Source organism: Lontra canadensis, unplaced genomic scaffold (assembly GCF_010015895.1).
Source record: "Lontra canadensis isolate GAN:19392208 unplaced genomic scaffold, GSC_riverotter_1.0 scaffold1, whole genome shotgun sequence".
Lineage (NCBI taxonomy): Eukaryota > Metazoa > Chordata > Mammalia > Carnivora > Mustelidae > Lontra > Lontra canadensis.
Genome location: NW_022630995.1, coordinates 24,104,430 through 24,122,906, shown reverse-complemented (window position 1 = coordinate 24,122,906; position 18,477 = coordinate 24,104,430). Strand labels below are relative to the sequence as shown.

The 18,477-nt window shown below is 43.8% G+C and overlaps 1 long non-coding RNA gene across 1 annotated transcript; it reads right to left on the bottom strand.

Moving 5' to 3' along the window:
• Positions 1-1,270: 1,270 nt before the first annotated feature.
• LOC116872520 lies at positions 1,271-8,531 on the bottom strand. The gene is made up of 3 exons (XR_004383669.1): positions 8,467-8,531; positions 7,072-7,324; positions 1,271-1,305 (listed from the first exon to the last, which is right to left on the bottom strand). It is a non-coding gene; the product is annotated as an uncharacterized LOC116872520 (long non-coding RNA).
• Between the last annotated feature and the right edge of the window lie 9,946 nt (positions 8,532-18,477).

Sequence of the window (18,477 nt, the reverse complement as noted above, 5' to 3'; positions counted from 1 at the left end):
CAGGAGACAGAAGTCATCCTTCAGTTCAGTGATCTGCATCTGGTTCTGGCTTATCATACTGACAACAAACAAGATGCCAAGTTAAACTCTACCTCAGCCTCTGGTCATCTCGGCCTCGAGAAATAGGAATCACATTTAGGACCCTTAAAACTATTGAAGATTTAAAAAACAGGAAGTTCGGGGTGGGTAGAGGGGAAAGGAAGGATGAATTCTGCTTAAAATAATGTTGTGTGGAATTGACAGTTGAGCAGAGAGACAGTTTGAATGCAATCTTGCAAAATTAAATCCATTGGTCCTAGTGCCTAAATAGAACACAAACTTATTGACTCTAATTATGTCATTTTTGCTGATTAAGGATCTCTAGAGGGAACACAGCATTAATATTCTGGACACAGTATGAGAACTTGAAATCAAATGGAGCTGGATATTAGTACTGGCTAATATGTTAATAATTGTTATTAACTTAAATAAGTTATTCAACCTCTAAGAGCCTTGGTTTTCTTTTACGTAAAATAGAAACACACACTTTAAAGAATGATCACAAGAATTTAAAAAAAGAGAAAGAAAAAAGAAAAACATCAGGCACTGTAAGTGTTCCTGTCATTGATAATGCCACGTAACAAACAACCCCCAATTCTTCATGACTTGAAACTATGTACATCTACTTCACGTTCATGGGTCTGTTCACTGTGCTTTGGCCGTACTCAGCTGTGTTTGAACTTGGCTAGACTCTGAGCTCTGGGTCAGGTTCAGGTGTGCTCCACATGTCATGGTTTCAGGTCAAAGAACAAAAATTACCTGGGGGCATGTTCCTCTTGTGGTAGAGGATGGAACCTCAAGAGGGCTGGCAGAACCTCACCATGTCTCTTATATCTTCAGCTATAAGTAACTGGCACAGTGTTATTTCTGCCCAGTTCTGTTGCCCAAATATGTTATGGCTAAGGCCAAAGTCAGTGGAGCAGGAAGAATATTCCACCCATGATGAACTACAGTAGAGGCAGGCAGGGAAGGAAGAATTGTGGAACAAAATATATAGGCACCCAGTATAGTACCAGGAACCGAGAAAGTTCACATAAATGGGAGTTACTATACTTTTAATTAATTATTCATGTTACATAATATATATAGTTATTATTATATACTTTTCACATGCAAAAGGCATAAGAGATGGCATTACATTTACAATAATTCTAAAACACACTTCAAAGAACAATATTTTTAAAAAAAATACCTACTTTAAAAAGTTAGTCTATTTGTTATCTCGTCATCGATACGCCTGACCAGCACTGGCATACACCTATGTCCCTGTGAGGATCTCAAAGAGATAGACCCTGTAAGCAAGAGTGGCCCCAACAGCCAACATCCAAGTACATAACAAGGGACCCCTTTGGATGGGACAGACACAGCTCTGTACAAAAGCATACAGCTTGGCCCCTTGGTAAGCTGCCCTCTCAGCCAGGCACATTGTACAGTGTGTGACCTGCACACCATAGGCAGCAGTGTTGCTCCAGAAACTGGAAGATGACTGCAGAGTCTTGTCATGTTTTGGGTTCTGGTTCATTACCACCATTGCCATAAGCGATGTCCTTGGAGCTTTGATTTACAGCTTCCTTTCTGCTTTTCAGTCATGACCTAGAAGTTTGGAGCTTTGGGGGCACAATGGCACCTATTTCCCAGAACCCCTACAGCTTGTGTCTGAATCCAGACCCAGGTGATGTGGCAGCTCACAGGCAGCTCTAAGGCCTGGAAGCTGGATCACAGAGAAATGTACAGACTTACACAACATAATTTCTTTCATCCTGACTGACAGGATAAGGACAGAAGGGAAGAGAAGAGAAATCTAAAGAAGCTTTCTAGGCTCTGACATTCTAAGCTTGTGGATAGATAAGCAGCTCATCAGGAGTGGGGGTGCCAGGCAGCAAACATGGAAGGGGGGAGAAGAGGAGTGGGGAGTGGGGGAGAAAGAGGGAGGAAGCAGGGGGTCAGGGAGGAGGGAGGAGGAAAGGGAGAGTGGGAGAAAGATGAAGAGAGGGAGAGGGAGGGGAGAAGGGATAGGAACAGAGGGAGGGAAGAGAGGAGCTCTGTCTGCTTTGTCCCCAGGGCCCAGCACGGGGCCTGGCACAGAGGAGGTGCTCATTAATATGAGAGTGTGTGGGAAAGAGAAGAGAAGAGAGCCTGCAATGTTGACCTTCATGATTTTACTTAACACCCTGCCCAGTGATGGAGCAGACATCCGAAGTTCCCACCAATCGATCGCTAAATATCTTGTGGAGAAGCAGCGCATCTTCTGGCCAGCATAACTCACCAGTCCTTGCCCTGCTTCCTTATCATCTTTTTAGACCTTGTTCTTCTTTTTCCTTCTTCCCCTCCTGCAGGCAGAGCAAAGAAAAGCATCTCCTGCTCACTGAGCCCAAGTCTCTCTCTCTCTCTTCGGTTTTCCTGTTTTCTCACTTGTAAGAGTCTGTTAGACACTTCCTCTGAGGTGTTTACCTGCAGTCCGGACCCGAGAGTCTTTGAAAGAGTCTCTCTCGGGGTCTTTCACTGCAGTGACACCGCAAGGGCCCCCTTACCAAGGCACGTGGAGCAGCAGCAAGGCAGACTCTGTATTCTGTTGAGCTGGAGGCTTCTAAAGAAAGTAAAAACCCCGAAGATTGCTCCTGGGAGAGCGCTCCTTGGATACTGGCCAGAATCAAAGCTTGACTTCCTCTCATCCTTTAAAATGTGGTTGGGGGGGCGCCTGGGTGGCTCAGTAGGTTAAAGCCTCTGCCTTCGTCTCAGGTCATAATCCCAGGGTCCTGGAATCGAGCCCCGCATCAGGCTCTCTGCTCAACAGGGAGCCTGCTTCCTCCTCTCTCTCTGCCTGCCTCTCTGCCTACTTGTGATCTCTGTCTGTCACATAAATAAAATCTTTAAAAAATAAATAAATAAAATGTGGTTGGGCTCAATCAGATCTCACGCACTCAGGAATCTGAGTCCCACCATTTGGCAACCCAGCCTCCTCCCTGGACCTTTCCAGACCCATGCAGAACCCAGCTGCCGGTGCAGGGATTCAGCATTCTAGGGATGGCGTGTTTATTTCGAAACAATCGTGAGGCTTGATTTGATGTAGTGAAAGAAATTAGTGCTTGCTGAATACGGCCCAATTATTACTGCATTAATTCATACAGATTAGCAGCTGACATTGGCTGGAAGGCATGCATAGGGATATGTCAATAAGTTTGGCTAAGAGACCTAACTCTCCATGGCTGCTGAACTTCCCCTCCGTCACCCCAAAGCTCAGATGATGACTCCAGATTTGGGATGACTTTTCACGTCAGGGGTGCATGGTGTTATTTTAGGGTTAGCTGGCAATGGACAAATTGAAGCATGGTTGGCAATCGCCCCAAAAGTCAGTCGCCAAACTGACACCCTTTTGAGAATTCCTTTCTCCCAAGCCCACATGTTAACTATTAAATAACTCATCAAAGACGGAAAACATTTTAATATGCTACCATGGAAATATAGCAAGACACCTCATGGATCATCAAATTTGGTATGTGGAATCCACACCTGGTGTGAGCAGTTAATACATTCTCAGTTGCAGTTAACAATGGCTTGAACAAAGAATGGATTATTTGTTCACTGTTACTGGTGGAACTGTGTCCCTCCTCCCGCATAAGATGTTGATGCCCTAATCCCTAATACCTCAGGATGTGGCTGTATTTGAAGATAGGGTCTTTAAAGGGATGATTAAGTTAAAGTAGATCCCTTAGGATGGGCTTTTGTGTTAGCCAGGGTTCTCCAGGGAAACAGAACCAATAGGATATATGGATAGATTTTTTATAAGGAATAGGCTCCCATGATTATGCAGGCTGGCCAGTCCCAAGATCTGCAAGGTGAGTCAGCAAGGTGGAGCCACAGGACAGCTGATGGTGTCATCACAGTTTGATCTGAATGCCTGAGCCCCAAGAAAGGTGAAAGGTGTGTTTCTAGTTGTGGGGTAGTGGGCTTGAGGCTTAGGAAGAGCTGATGTTTGGGTTGGAGACTGAAGGCAAGAAAAAATCTGATATCCTAGTTCAAAGGTAGTCAGGCAGGAAGAGTTCTCTCTGACTAATAGGGTCACTCTCTCTGGATTCCACATTCATTCTTTGCTGGTCCATTACCAGTTCCCAAACAGACTCTACTTCATGCTGTACTTACTACCTTAACGTCCTTCCCACTATTCATTCATTGAATCATTCATTTATTCACTCACGTACGGAAGAAAGACTATGCTACATGTTTGGCATGCATTATCTCATTTAAGCACTGAAGTACAATGGTGGGGAAAAAAAAAAAACAAGAAATCCCTACTTCTGTGTAATTTACAGATTGGAGTAAAGAAACATATTCATGTTATTATGATGAAGTGTGGTCAGCATCTGAAAGGGAAGCTCCTGGGAAGATAGAAGTTACTAGCTGAAAGATCTGACCTATTTACCAAAGTCTTTTCCATTCTGCAAGGTAAGAGGCAAATGTTAGTCCTTCATGACTCGGCACTCACCCCACACTCTCAGAATTAACTGCACCTTGTGATTTTATGTATTTAGTAATGTTAAAGAGCATTTAACCCTAGTACTATGCTTTGAGTTAAGTACTTTAGATGCAGTGTATATCACTGAACCTTTACAGCAATCCCATTAAGCAAATTATTTCCCATTTACAGACAAAGAAATTGAAACTCAGAGACTCATGTGAGCAGACCTTTGCACCAATAGTTCCCTTTTCCTAGAATCCTCTTCCTCCAAATGGTCACCTGACCACCTCCTTCCCTAGGTCTCCATTCAAAAACTACCTTCACCAAGAAGGCTCCCTAACTACTTGTTCTTAAAGAGCTACTGCTCTTAGTCACTCTTACGCATTACTCTATGTTTTTCATAGCCTCCACCAATCTCTAGTAGTATTTTTTTTATTTATATGTATACATGCTTATTGTCTGTTTTCCTCCATTAGAATATGTAAATTCTATGAAAGCAAGAAAAGTCATCTCCTCTATGTTGGTCCACTCTGTGTCCTTGGCATTTAGCAGGACACTTGGTTTATAGTCAGCTTCCAGTTAATGTTTGCTGGATGAATGAATGAATATAACCAAAGTCATATAGCTAGTAAGTGGTGGAGTTGAGATTTAAACCTAGATACATCTTTCTCCAAACTCCAGGATTGAATTCCTTTTATAGATTCTGCTCTTTCTGCTTCATGATTCTGAAGGCAATGCGGCCACATCCTAGACAACTTTGCATCTCTGGTAGCTTTCTACTGGGACACTGCCTTGCTCCCCAGACACTCTGCCCGTGTTTGCTGAGATGACTGAGTTTCCACGACAACGCCAGAGGAGGAAGAAGGGTTCTGAAGCCCCACAAGATTTTCTTTCCTCTCCATTGAGGTTGCCATCACAGACTGAGAAAGTTTTCTCCTCAGCCTGACTCCAGCCCAATGTGCCATTTTCAGCCTTGGGAGGAGGCATGTCCCAGGGCCCAGCTGGCTGGCTCCCCATGAGGTATAGCTTTCAGCTGCGTGACCCACATTCATGGGCAGAGGTTTCAGTCTAGGCTCCATTATCGGAGTATGAGCAAGTCCCCAATTTCTTAGAAGACTCTGGTCCTGCTCACAGAGAAACTTGCTTGGGCCCTGGAACCATGGCCAGGATTCTCCTCCACCATTGAGAGAGCTGGGCATTTCAGTGGGCAGCCATCCTCTTACATAGGGAATGGATATAGTCTGGCAAAGCGGCTTCTTGACCTGAGGCAGACTCAGCTTTCCCCATTTTCCCTTAGCTTAGAAATTGATGGGCTCTCTCGAAGTTCTCCATTGAAACCCCTTTACTGGTGCCTCTGGAGAGAAAGGGAGTACTGAAGATCTTTTCTGGGGCTTGCAAAAAATTCACTCTCTTGTCATCAGAAAACCAAGAGGAGTAAAGAAGTCAAAGTTAGCTTGTGTCTGTGCACAGAGTTGGGCTGGGTGCTCCTGGAACCAAAGGGAAGTTATGCTCTAGATCTCCTCCATGGGGGCCAGACCCAGCCGAGAGAACTATCTCTTCTTCCTGGTGCTTGCAGTTCTGTGCAGGGATTTGGAAAAGGCAGTCCACTATCCTGGATTGACAGAGAAGACAGCCGTCTATGGGGTATGCTTTGACTGCAAATAGAAGTGAATTCCTCCTTCAAAATAGCTTCTTATTTGCCTAAACCTCCACTATTAGCATCATTCCCTTGAGTCTCAGAGTTGCCAAAAAAAAAAAAAAAAGCTAACTCCCCTAGAACAGCTAATAATCTGCTAGACAGGGGTTGCCAAACTTTCTGGCATGGGACAGATAGTACATACTTGAGACCATGTGGACTGTGCAGTTTCTGTTGCAACTATTTACCTCTGCAGATACAGCTCCAAAGCAGCCCCAAACAGTGTGCTAGCAAATGGGCATGGCTGCATCCCAGGAAACTTTATTTACAAAACCTGCCACAGGCTGGATTTGGCCCATGGGCTGTAATTTGCCAACCCAGCACAAGGCCATAAGTCACTGACATTTCCTTACCCTCTCTCTGTCCCCAGTGCCTCTCACATGAGGCACACAGTGAAGAGATTCAAAATGCTGTTTGTTGAAGTACTTATCTGCTGACAACAGTTCAAGAGAAGCTGTTTGATAGCCAGCTTTGCCAGAAGGAGTCTCAGTATGGGGGAGGGAGGGTTATATTCAGAGGCTAAGGATGGGAATCAAATTTGCCAACTTAACAATTTTAACCAAACACATGCCATTAGTCATACATCTCAAAAATCCGACAACTGGACCTAGTTTGTCATATGCTCCAACCAGGGACCAGGAGAAAGTGAAGGCTGGGAGCAGTGGGAACCAGTGACAAACAAGGGTCCCTGAGCACAGTTATGCTCTCCAGCTTTGGCTCTGTTGAAATGAGTCTGCACTCAGGAATGATGTTTGCTCTTGTGATTCCAGAGCGTGAGCCAGATTCCTACTGTTCTGGCTCCGATAAACCACTAAAGTCCTTTGGTAAGGGATTAGCTGTTCTAGAAACAGCCAGCTCTGCAATCCAGTGTGCCACTTACCTTCTTTTCTCCCTCGCTGCAGTCACATCACTGTGGCAAATCATGGAATCCAAGACATGCCCGTTGATCTCTTTCAAGATGGTGGAAGTCATAACGGTGAATCTCAACATTGATTTTAGGAAATGATAATTACTGTAGCCTTCACCCCAGCTCTTTTCTGGATTAGCCTCTTGGTTTAGTAGAGGGTAGAGCATGAAGGCCTAGAGTGGTGTGTACTCATTGCAACTCCAGACATTTGAAGACCTTGCATCAGCTGCAACAACAAACAACCTCAACATTTCAGTTTCTTATCACAACCCACATTTATTTCTTGCTGACGTTACATTTCCAGCAAGGGTTTCAGGCAGGCTATATGCATTATAGTCATTCAGGGATGCAGATAAAGCTGGCTTTACCATGACATGTGTTTTCTTGGTCATCTCATCAGGTGAAAGGATCACAGTGAATCACGCCCTGGCTCCTAAACTCTCTGCCTGGAAATCTCATATCTGCACCCATTTCATTGACCAAACCAGTCCTATGCTACATGGAACTTCAAAGAGAGTGGGTAAGTGGAATCCTACCATGCGCCTGAAAGGATGACATAATTGTGAGCAGGCCTAACAACTATTCTAGGACCTAAAAAAAGGGTTAGAGGAATCTGCTCCATGAGGAGTCAAATATCCCCATGGGAAGTACACACAACCAGAAGCTGAGTGCTGATACAGAGGGGGAAATTCTGAAGGCCTGGGGAGCTGATGTTAGTCTTTATTTTTTTATTTTATTTTAGATGTGTATTTTAGATGTGTAGCAGATGAGAACGGCACTCACCAGGGAAAGGTAATTCTCGAGGGTCAGGGTGAAGGGGGCTCTGAGCTGGAACAGGTGTGGGGGACCACTGAGTGCTCCACAATGGGAGAAATGGTCAGACTGCCTTCTTCCGGGAAGATACACCGTTTTAATAAGTCTGAGATAAATACAGTGTAGTTATCACTGGATTCTATATAAAATCAAGGGTTAAGCACAGCGGTGCTTCTAAGAGGGGATAAGACCATTGACATGGGAAGGTGTGTGGTACCCTCATGAGGCAGACCATGGAGAGATGAGGAAGAAGCTAGTGTGTCTGTTCCATCTTGGCCTGGAAGTAATGTCCTCCACGTCCCATAGTGGCACCAGTGCACAAGACAAAAACAAACCAAGCAAACAGAAACAAGCCTCAGAGCATAGCTCGTACAACTGCGCAGGTTGGGCAGTATGCAGTTGGAGGGAGTGTCCATCATACAGTGATTTATGTGAAGGGAGCAGGTAGGAGCTGGCCGTGCACAACTTGAAGAATTCTGGGTGGTAGCCCTGTCTCCAGGCCCTGTGCAATATAAGATCTCTGACTTTTGCTCTTCATTTCACCAGGCTCCTGACCTCATTAGCGTGGTTTCCTATTTCTGGCATGGCCTTTACCCTTTGAATCTGACAACAGATCCAGGTATTCTGGTTTCAACATTTGGTGCTTATCAGTGTATAGCTTACATAGTCCCCAGGAGTGAGGTCACAAAGGGTGAATTCTCAGCCATGCAAGGTACAAAACCCTAGAGAGGACAGGGAGAGGAAGACTACACACCCCACAAAAGACTCCAGACCAGAAAGAGGGATTAGGATGAGACTGGGATTCCCATGAGCAGAGGAACCAGGGAATTGTCCTTCTGTCCCAGTTACTGTGATCCTATCCTATTGGGCCACTAAAACTGGCCTGACCTGTAAGAACACTTATAACAGCAGTACACTCATCACCTAACCTCAATTCTTGATGTAAAGTGGGTCCTCACTGCATTTTTGTTGAAAAAAAAAATTCATGATTATGTGTATTTAAAAAATAGTTCAGGGTGCCTGGATGGCTCAGTGCATTAAGCCTCTGCCTTTGACTCAGGTCATAATCCCAGGGTCCTGGGATTGAGCCCCACATCAGGCTCTCTGCTCAGCAGAGGGTCTGCTTCCACCCCCCCGCCTGCCTCTCTGCCTACTTAAGATCTCTCTGTCAAATAAATAAATAAAACCTTTAAAAAAAAAAAAGTTCAACTTTCTTCTTTCCATAGTCGAGAAGGGTGTTGAGAATTTGACGGCAAAACAAGCTATTGAAATGGGAAAAAGTAAAATCAACCAAAGCTGAGGGAGAGGAGATGAATATTTGTTCTGCAGGAAACCAAGTGACCATCTGGAATTAGATTGGTGCTTAGGGACTGTGTCTTCTTAAATCTATCTTCCCTTGGGAATTAGTCCTAGTCATTACAGCTCGAAAATGTTCAGTGGTGGAGTGAGTTTTCGGCTCTTTAAATGCTTATAAAAATACAAGTCAGGGTTACTACTGGATCTTATATTGGTATCACCAATATCAGAAGGTATCACCAGCTTGAAAACTAACATTAAACAGAAACAATGCTGCCGTGACAATGTTAAACATATAGAGAGAAAATTGCTTATGTTCTCAGCCCTTTTGAGTTAAAACAATGTATTTACACTGCATACTTCCTCCTCAGAGTAAACATAATGTAAATCATAATTGAATGTGTATAAGTGTAGAATAACCATTCTTCATGAAATCATTCTGCTTAGGAGCATAAATACTGAGATTGAGGTCAAGCTGTTTTCAGGGGGAACATTTGCCTCCAAATGCGTGTTTGACCTCCACCCCACTGTCCTTTGTCATTTTCCTCTAGACAGAGACACAAGTTAAAATGTAGGCATAGTGAAAAATAAAATTATATATAAAAAAAAAATGTAGGCATAGTGAAAACCTAACTCACTGTCAGTCTCCTGGCCCGTACAGTATTTGTCCTCAAATAAACAGAAAACCTCACCTTGAAGCAAAGAAGAAAATCTGGGAGGGGGGAAGGGCAGGATAGAGGGCAGATCTAGATTTTTAGGACATGGCCGACCAATGGGTTTTTCTCTGCCAAGATGAGTATTGGCTATTATAAAACCCCTGCTTAACAAAGCTTCCCACCATCAAATTTGCATAATGCCTTATTCACATGCATAGAATTCTACATAGCATTGCTTCTGACCAAGGAACTCAATTTGCAGAGGGCAAAAAATTGGGACATGAGTCCAAGAATCAAAGGTGGAGGTGGGAGTGGCTTCTCTCACTATGACACCTAATATCCACCCACAAAACGTTTGCTCTTTGGCCCTGTAACCTGGGGCTCTTCTGGTTCTGAGGTCTGATTTCTTAATGGAGAAATGCTTCCACCAATTGACATAAACACTGTTCCACCGGTTTGAGTGTTGAGACTGCTGGTCTGTCTGGTGGGGCTCCTAGCCTTGCTGGTGGAGGGAGGCGGTTACTGTACTGGTGGATCGCCATTACTGAGGGATGTCGGATTTCTATTACACAGGAAGTCTTTTTGAAATCCAAGGGATTCTCTACGCAATTTCTTAGAAACTCTGTGCCCCGTAGTAAAAGGTAATGGAAATTGGTAACATCTATAGCCAAGGCAAAAAGTTATTATTTTATATAGAATTTCGAAATACACTGAGATAGTATATTTAGTAGCTCAGTCACCAAGAGAGTGAACTGTGCTCAGAAGCTACCTTTCTACATTCTGCACAGTGGTTGTGGGGTCCACAGCCTTTTTGATTGTTGGCTTCCGGTTATGTCCTGCCAATAGGGGCCACTAGAGAAATGTCAACCATGAGAGACTATGGACTCTGAAAAACAATCTGAGGGTCTTGAAGGGGCAGGAGGTGGGAGGTTGGGGGAGCCAGGTGGTGGGTATTAAGGAGGGCACATATTGCATAGAGCACTGGGTGTGGTGCAAAAACAATGAATACTGTTACGCTGAAAAGAAATTAAAAAAAAAAATCAATTGGGAAAGGGAGGGGAAAAAAAAAAAGGCCATAGCCTCCACAGAGTGGGTACTTACCTCTCTTTGCCTCATTAGGACCCTTTGCCCTGGCATTGACTTTCAGCTTTGCCAAGAGCAGACTCTTTGCACCTCTCAGAGGGATCAGCACAAAATCCCTTCCCCCGAGTGTCTAAGATTTAATAAGACCACCTGCTTCCCTTAGCTTCCTCATCCCTACGAACAGTTGCTACTTCCAGCGGTAATAACGTTGATGACATCGATGGTCACTTTTTTTTCCTTCAGCCCTCTCACACTTGTGCAGTCAGTTCTCCATATTAAACTCCCTCTGCTGAAATATCAAATGTGGGTTTAAAGAAATTTTCTTACTGAAGTAGAATTGACACACAATGTTACATTCATTTCAGGTGTACAATATAGTGATTCACTACTCTGTGCATTATGTTCTGCTCATCACAAGTGTAGCTACCATTTGTCTCAACTGTGGTTTTAGTTTTCCTGACTAGAGCCTGAATGATACCCAGCATTAGAAGGAAGATTATTTGATGTTTCATTTACTATCAAATCTTCAGAAAAATTTATTAGGACACTTAGTTTAAAAAAAAATTTTAAAAGGAGGGAGATATTTTTAAGAGAATTTAATATGAAATTACTGCTTTTCAAATGCCACCATCCAAATAGGAACTAGAGAAATTCCTGAGAATGCATGCTAGAAAACAAATTCGTTTTATTAAAAGGTTTCCCTCTTTGTATTTGGAGGTTAAAGAAATGACAGAATTTTTTATTCCACCAAACAAACCATTTTGCTTATTTTTGGTAAATTGCACTAAATGTGGTTTAATTACTGTGTCCAGAATAGCATTTCACATCTGTGGCCCCAAAAGCTGTTAGTGCAGTGGATCTGTGGGATAAAGAAATAGAGCCCTCTTGTGGCTAATTTAAATACTACAACCCCTCGCTGTTAACGTAGATGGTATTAACCTCCTACCTGGGTTGCAGGATCTTGGGACAGAGATACCCTAGGGACTCTGCCTGGCATTGCCACAAAACAGACAAGAAGTATACTGTTCAGATAAATAATGGCTGTGTTTCTTGGCACTATACGAATACAGTCATTTCTCATTTTATTGTGTTTTCCTTTATTGTGCTTAACAGACAATGTGTTTTTTACAAATTGAAGGTTTGTGGCAACCCTGTACCGAGCAAGTCTATTGGCACCTTTTTTCCAACAGCAGTTGCTCACTTCATGTCCCTGTATCACATTTCAGTCATTCTCACAATGCCTCAAACTTTCTCATTATTATATTTGTTACAGTGATCTGTGGTCCATGATTACAGCTCGTTGAAAGCCCAGATGATGGTTAGCACTTTTCAGCAGTAAAGTATTTTTTAAATTTTTAACAACGTAACTTTTAACAATGTACTTTTTGTAGACATAATGCTACTGCACACTTACTAGAGTGCAGAATAGTGTAAATATAACTTTCATATCCACTGGGAAACCAAAAAACTCATTTGACTTGCTTTATCGGGATACTCACTTTATTGTGGTGGTCTGGAACCAAAGCTACAATGTCTCCAAAGTAGGCCTGTATAACATAAACATGCTCAAGGTCAATGAACAAGGTCATTATTAAATACCCAGTTTTTTAAGGAGTATGTAGAGGAAGTGAGAATAGAAGTGAGCCTGTGTAGCATTATCAGTCAAAAGAGACACTGAGATCCCTTATGTCGGGGGTCTTAACACAAACCATAGTCATTTCTTCCTGAATTGGCTACACACACACACACACACACACACACACACACACACACAGATAAGGTCCCCAGGCATCACAATGAGGGAATCTCAATGAATGCAGTAAGACTGATGTGAGGGTAGAATATGTTGAAACATGCACATTACTATTTTTTGTGGGCAAGGACAAGATAACCCAGTGAGGTGGAGTGTTACAGACCTCACAGGACAACCTGGAGAGGCTGGCTATGGAGGGGAGGAAGCATTTAAGGATGGCACTGGGTTCAAATGCCACCTAGCAAATTCCCAGCTGTGTGTCTTAGACCAAGTTATCCAACTAATCTATTTCTCAGCTTCCTTCTATGTAAAATGAATTTAAGAACATCTACTTCAAGACAATATATAGTGTAATGGTTGAGGCTTCCAGTTCTAACCCTGCCACTCACTATGTGACCTTGGGCAAGTTACTTAACCTCGCCATGCTTAATCCATAAAATGGGGGAAAATATATTGATCTTGCTTGGTTGTTTTGAAGATTAAATGATTCAATATACACAAAACACTTAGGAGTCATGAATGAGTTCTCCTTGCACATGGTAAACACACAGTAAATATTAGCTTTATTATTGGATGTAAATTATAAAGGACAGTTTACTTGTCTTTCTTATCTGCTTCTTTTTCTATTAATCAGAGTCATGTGAAATTGCCATTTTTGTAGGGCAAAAATTCTTGAATGCAGTAATTTCTTGGTTTAATCTAATACAGACCAATGTTTGTTTCCACATCATATGAAGGGTTTTTGGCAAGAGCCTAAGGTCGAGGAATAAAATAGAACTTTCTGTCCACATTTATGTCATGGAGCCCAGATCCCCCTTGCCCCCTTTGATAACAAATACCTTGAGTAGTTTAAGTGAGACTTCATCCACTGGGAGACCCCTGAGTTCCCCTTTTAGCCCCTGGGAGGGATGGGGAAGCAATAAGGATGTAGGTACCAATTAGAGCCTAGTCAGGAAAATAGTACCCATTCCAGGTAGTTCCACAGAGGGAATTTAGTATCAGAAACTCATTATTACAAAGACACTGGAAAAGTTAAAATTAAATGGAGGCACTGAAGCAACCCAGAGATTAGCAATAGCAAAGAGTATCTACACCCTTGGGGGGATAAAAGGCAGAGGGAGCACTGCCAGAATAAGTGCCAGGGCCCTCAGCAGGAGAAGGAACCATGTGGGGCTGGCTGGCACCTCCCAGACCCGCACCACCCAAAGCAGAGAGGGAGGAGGGGAAATCTCTCTTCCCTCTGCTCCGCAACGTGGCAGTGTCTCCCTTCGGCTGAACCTAACCGCGTTCCAGTTGGCGAAGGAGTCTAGGGCATGTAGTTCCCAGGGACCAGCCCCTTGAATACAGAACAGACAGGAAAAAAGAGAAATAGATTTGAAAGCTGAGAGGCAAACGCCTGTGTAGAGAAGCAAGAGGTGGGAGGGCAAGGACGGGGAAAGAATGGGAGTTGGCAGCACGGGGCGTGAAACCCCGTGGCTGCCATATTTCCCCTTGGGCGCCCCACAGCCTCCGCACCTAATGGAGGTGGATCCCCCGCACTCCGCTGCCCCAGTTGGGTCAGTCCAAATAAAGCCATGGGAGCCACACTACTCCGACTCTGGTGACGTCATAACAAGGAGAGGCGCGCAGGCGACTCCAATCAGGCGCGTGGTTGTGGGAACCCCCAGAGGATTGACGATCTTCCGGGGGAAGGGGCCTGCGCTGCACATTCTTGGCCTCAGCCCTTAGTTTTGGCGCCAAGCCGGGCAGCCAGGAAGCCGGACTTCGGAAAAGCACTCCTCATATTGGAAGTTATCTCCCGCAAGAGTATGGAAAATAGGCAACAATTTTGTTTGGGAGCCTGGATGAAATCCTGGAGTAGAAAGGGGCATTCCTGGAGAAACTGGGTAAAGTCCTAATTTAGTCAATAGGATTGTACCAGTGTTAATTTCTTGATTTTGACACATGCACTAGGGATGTTCAATGTACTTTACAGGAAGCTGGCTGAGGGTATATGGGATCACGCTGTATTATTTTCTCTTCTATACATTTAAATTTATTTTAAGAAAATTGTTTTAAGTTGCCTCCTCTAGAATGGTTCCTCCCATTAGCTTGGCAGGCAGCTCCAGCAGAGTTGACAGGCTCCTTCCAGCTCAGTGAGGCATCACCAAGGGGAAGCCAGGCACCTCCCCAAACCCCCAAAACGGCAGTGATCATATCTAGGAGACTGTCAGAAAGGCCACTTTTAGGAAACATTTCTGTGGACATTTCATTACTGGTTCAAAATATGAATTCATTAACAGTAGTCTACTTCCAGAGAAAATGATTAACACTTCGGTTGTTAGCACAGCCATGCCGTTACTTTCATCAGTGGGATTTTTGTTATGCCCCTTTGACTAAAGCAATGAGCTGTCTGATGTTCAAATTTAATGGACAGAGTCCATGCTCTAAGGAAGTCCTTAACTGGAGACCAGCCAGGGTACTGGTCACAGATACTCAGAGTTAGTACACACGCATCTTTTAAACTTGCGTTAAATAATTTTTAGAAAAAACAGAGTCCAACTACTTACATATATGTATATGTGCGTACATAGATACACATATGACCAGTTGAGGGAGGAGGCTAAGGCATGAGTACTAACTGAGAAGTTCTCCCACTTAACCGCTCTCATTGTCCTCTGTCAAGGTCACACTTCCCACTGGGTGGTGGTTTCCTTTAAGGATCCCAGTCCAATTCTATAAACTTTTTATTTATTTATAGCAATTAAAACAGTGTCATTCTGGCTACCAAGATTTAATCCCATGCATTTTAAATTTGCAATATTGTATTACGTGGACATGTGCCCCCCCCCCCCCCCCCACATAGCTGGTGAGGCTAATTTCTTGGGGGTCTCCTCCTACTGCTCTCTTTTTCGGGGTTACTCCTCTCACGCTCAGGCTGGGAGGCTGTGTGGGGGGGAGGTGGGGAGAAGTGGGAGGAGTCTCCCTTTGGGACTGGTTGTGATAAAGTATATTTTTCCCTTTTTGTAAACTTATGGGCCACTATCTGAGCATCTAAGCTTTGGATTGCCCTGTGGTTGCATATGGAGACTGCAATTATCCCTAATACAGAGACATTTAACTCTATTGACTACTTTTTTTTTTTTTAAGATTTTATTTATTTATTTATTTGAGAGAGAGAGAGAGAGATCACAAGTAGACAGAGCAGCAGGCAGAGAGAGAAGGGAAGTAGGCTCCCCACTGAGCAGAGAGCCTGATGTGGGTCTCGATCCCAGGACCCTGAGACCATGACCTGAGCCAAAGGCAGAGGCTTAACCCCTTGAGCCACCCAGGTCTCCCTCCATTGACTTCTGAGGCACAAATGCTGGCCCTCTATCTGCATTCCTTTGAGAGGACTAGCCTCTGGTGGTTGCCTGGCAGGCAGTTCCTGGCCAGCCTGTGGTCCCCAACCTCACATACTATCTGCAGCCCTAGTCTAGGGCACAAACTCAGTATGTATTCTGGGACTCTTAGAAAGCAGCATCCAAGAGGGTGGTCTTTGACCCTTCTTCTCCATCTGGGTGTGCCCCGCTCAGGTCAATTGAGGTACGTCAAGAGTCTCGATGGCTGCTAACCACGGCAAGGAATGTCATCCATCCTTACAGAACCCACAGTGCTATAAGGAATTTGGTGGGTTGCCTTCTCTGGTCTTTAGGGGGTGGGAATCATTCATGCTCACCCTCTTATGCCCCAGAAGGAGACAGAGGTGAGGAAATGGACACTCTTTATTGTACTCCTTAAAGAAAGTGTGGCCTTGACCTCTACCTTATATGGCTTGATAGTATAGGACCTGACTCTGCTCAGCATCGATTACCCCTGGAACTGGAGAGTATTACAACAAAAATTATCTCTTATTTGAACTTGGCAGAAAATACAGAGTCTTCTCCCACCAGAAAACCATCTCCACTGTGCATAACCTACAGAGCAGAAGATCTCAATTAGGACCTCCCTCCAGACTCTTAGACACACATGGGTAATTATATTCTTAAGTGAAACAGCTGACCCCTCCATAAGAGTGACCCCTATAGCTCCAAGGGTATACTCTTTGAGATGTAATGTGGATGCTATAGATCTGTCCCATCTTGACATTCCTTTGAACTCCACATATTCTTTTTTTACTCTTTTAACACAATAGTGGCAGGGGACTTGAAAGGTAAAAATTACCAGTGGTTTCAAAGCTCCCAGCATCTAAAATCCAGAGGATGGGGGAGGTTCCCTCCCTGTGGACCACTCTTTGAGGGAGGGCTGTCCATGTCAAAGGACAAAGTACTTGGCTAAACTCATTCCAACCACAGCTTTGCATTGGCTGTCTGGAGTGTCCCCGGAGAACTTCCCTTATGTCTCTCTATTCAAGGGCCACTTGTATTGATGACTTAACAGTTAACAGCTCTCTGCCTCTCACTTATGTTCTTAGACTATGTTGAAAGGTCATTATTCCCTGTACTTCATTCCCTTTACGTTGCTCTTTTTAGAGATTTAACTAAAATGGAGGCTGAGAGGTAGAGAGATTCTCTTGAATTCCATCTCAGTGTAATGCATGTTCACAATACTGAACATGTTCTTCTAAACATTTGCTGATGGTCTACTAAATGCCTAGCATAAAAATAAGAGCTGAGAGATAAAAAATAGGCACAGCCCCTGCCTTGCAGGCTCGCAGGGGAGACAGACAACAGTGAATGCCTGGTGTCCCCTGGAAGGGACTCACCTGTCATTCTTGGGTGCCAACAGAAGACTCCAGAAAGGAAGTAGCACGTGACATGGAGTCTTGAAGAATAAGAAACCAAGGGTGGAGATGGAGAGAAGCTTTGCTTGAGGCAAACAGACCAGCTAGACAGAGGTGGGGGGAGTTAAGAGCTGGTGGCATTGGTAGCCAATCTTGCAGAGCAAGAGCCAGGAGTGTAGGCCTTTGGAAGCCATTTCTCCACTAGCCACATGTTAACAGATCCTGAGGGATAAACTGACCATCTCATGTCCAGGCCAGAGGAGGGCTGGCTACACACTGGAAGTTTTGGGTACAGAGTTGCCCATGAAGGTCTTTACTGGTCTTCACATTTATATCAAGCACTTACTCATATGGCAGACAGCCTGCTAAGCCTGTTATACACAGTGCACCTCACTTAATCCTTACAGCTACCCTGCAAGTCAGGACTGTGTGTATACACCTCATCTGACAGATGAAAATCAGGCTTTGCAATTCAAATAATTTATCAAATAAATAACAGATCCAGGTTTTGAGCTCGGGTGAATATGACTCCAAATCTCATATTCCTAACTACTTCTTCCCTGCAAAAGGAGTTGTGAGACACAGCCTTCAATTGATAAATCCAAGTGTGTGGTTTTACTCAGTTCCATGGCACAAATCACCTACGGGAGACCCTACGACTCTTGCTTATCAGGATCAGGTAACTTAACCAAATACCACACATGAGATTAATTAACTTAATTTAGCTCAGGAGCATCTCTCTTAAGAAGCAAGAGGATTAAATTTTTTAATTTGGGAGAATAATTTAAGAATTCATCCCAAATCAGCAGTACATCTCCTGGAAGGAAGGAAACCTAGGCATTCCTTACAGATCTCCCTGTACCAGGGTCCCCATCTCGACCCTTTTCTCGTTCCGGGATCTGGCCCCTGCTCAAACAAACAAATGCACATTTTTAAAAAGATTTTATTTATTTATTTATTTATTTATTTATTTATTTATTTGACAGAGATCACAAGTAGGCAGAGAGGCAGGCAGAGAGAGGGGGAAGCAGACTCCC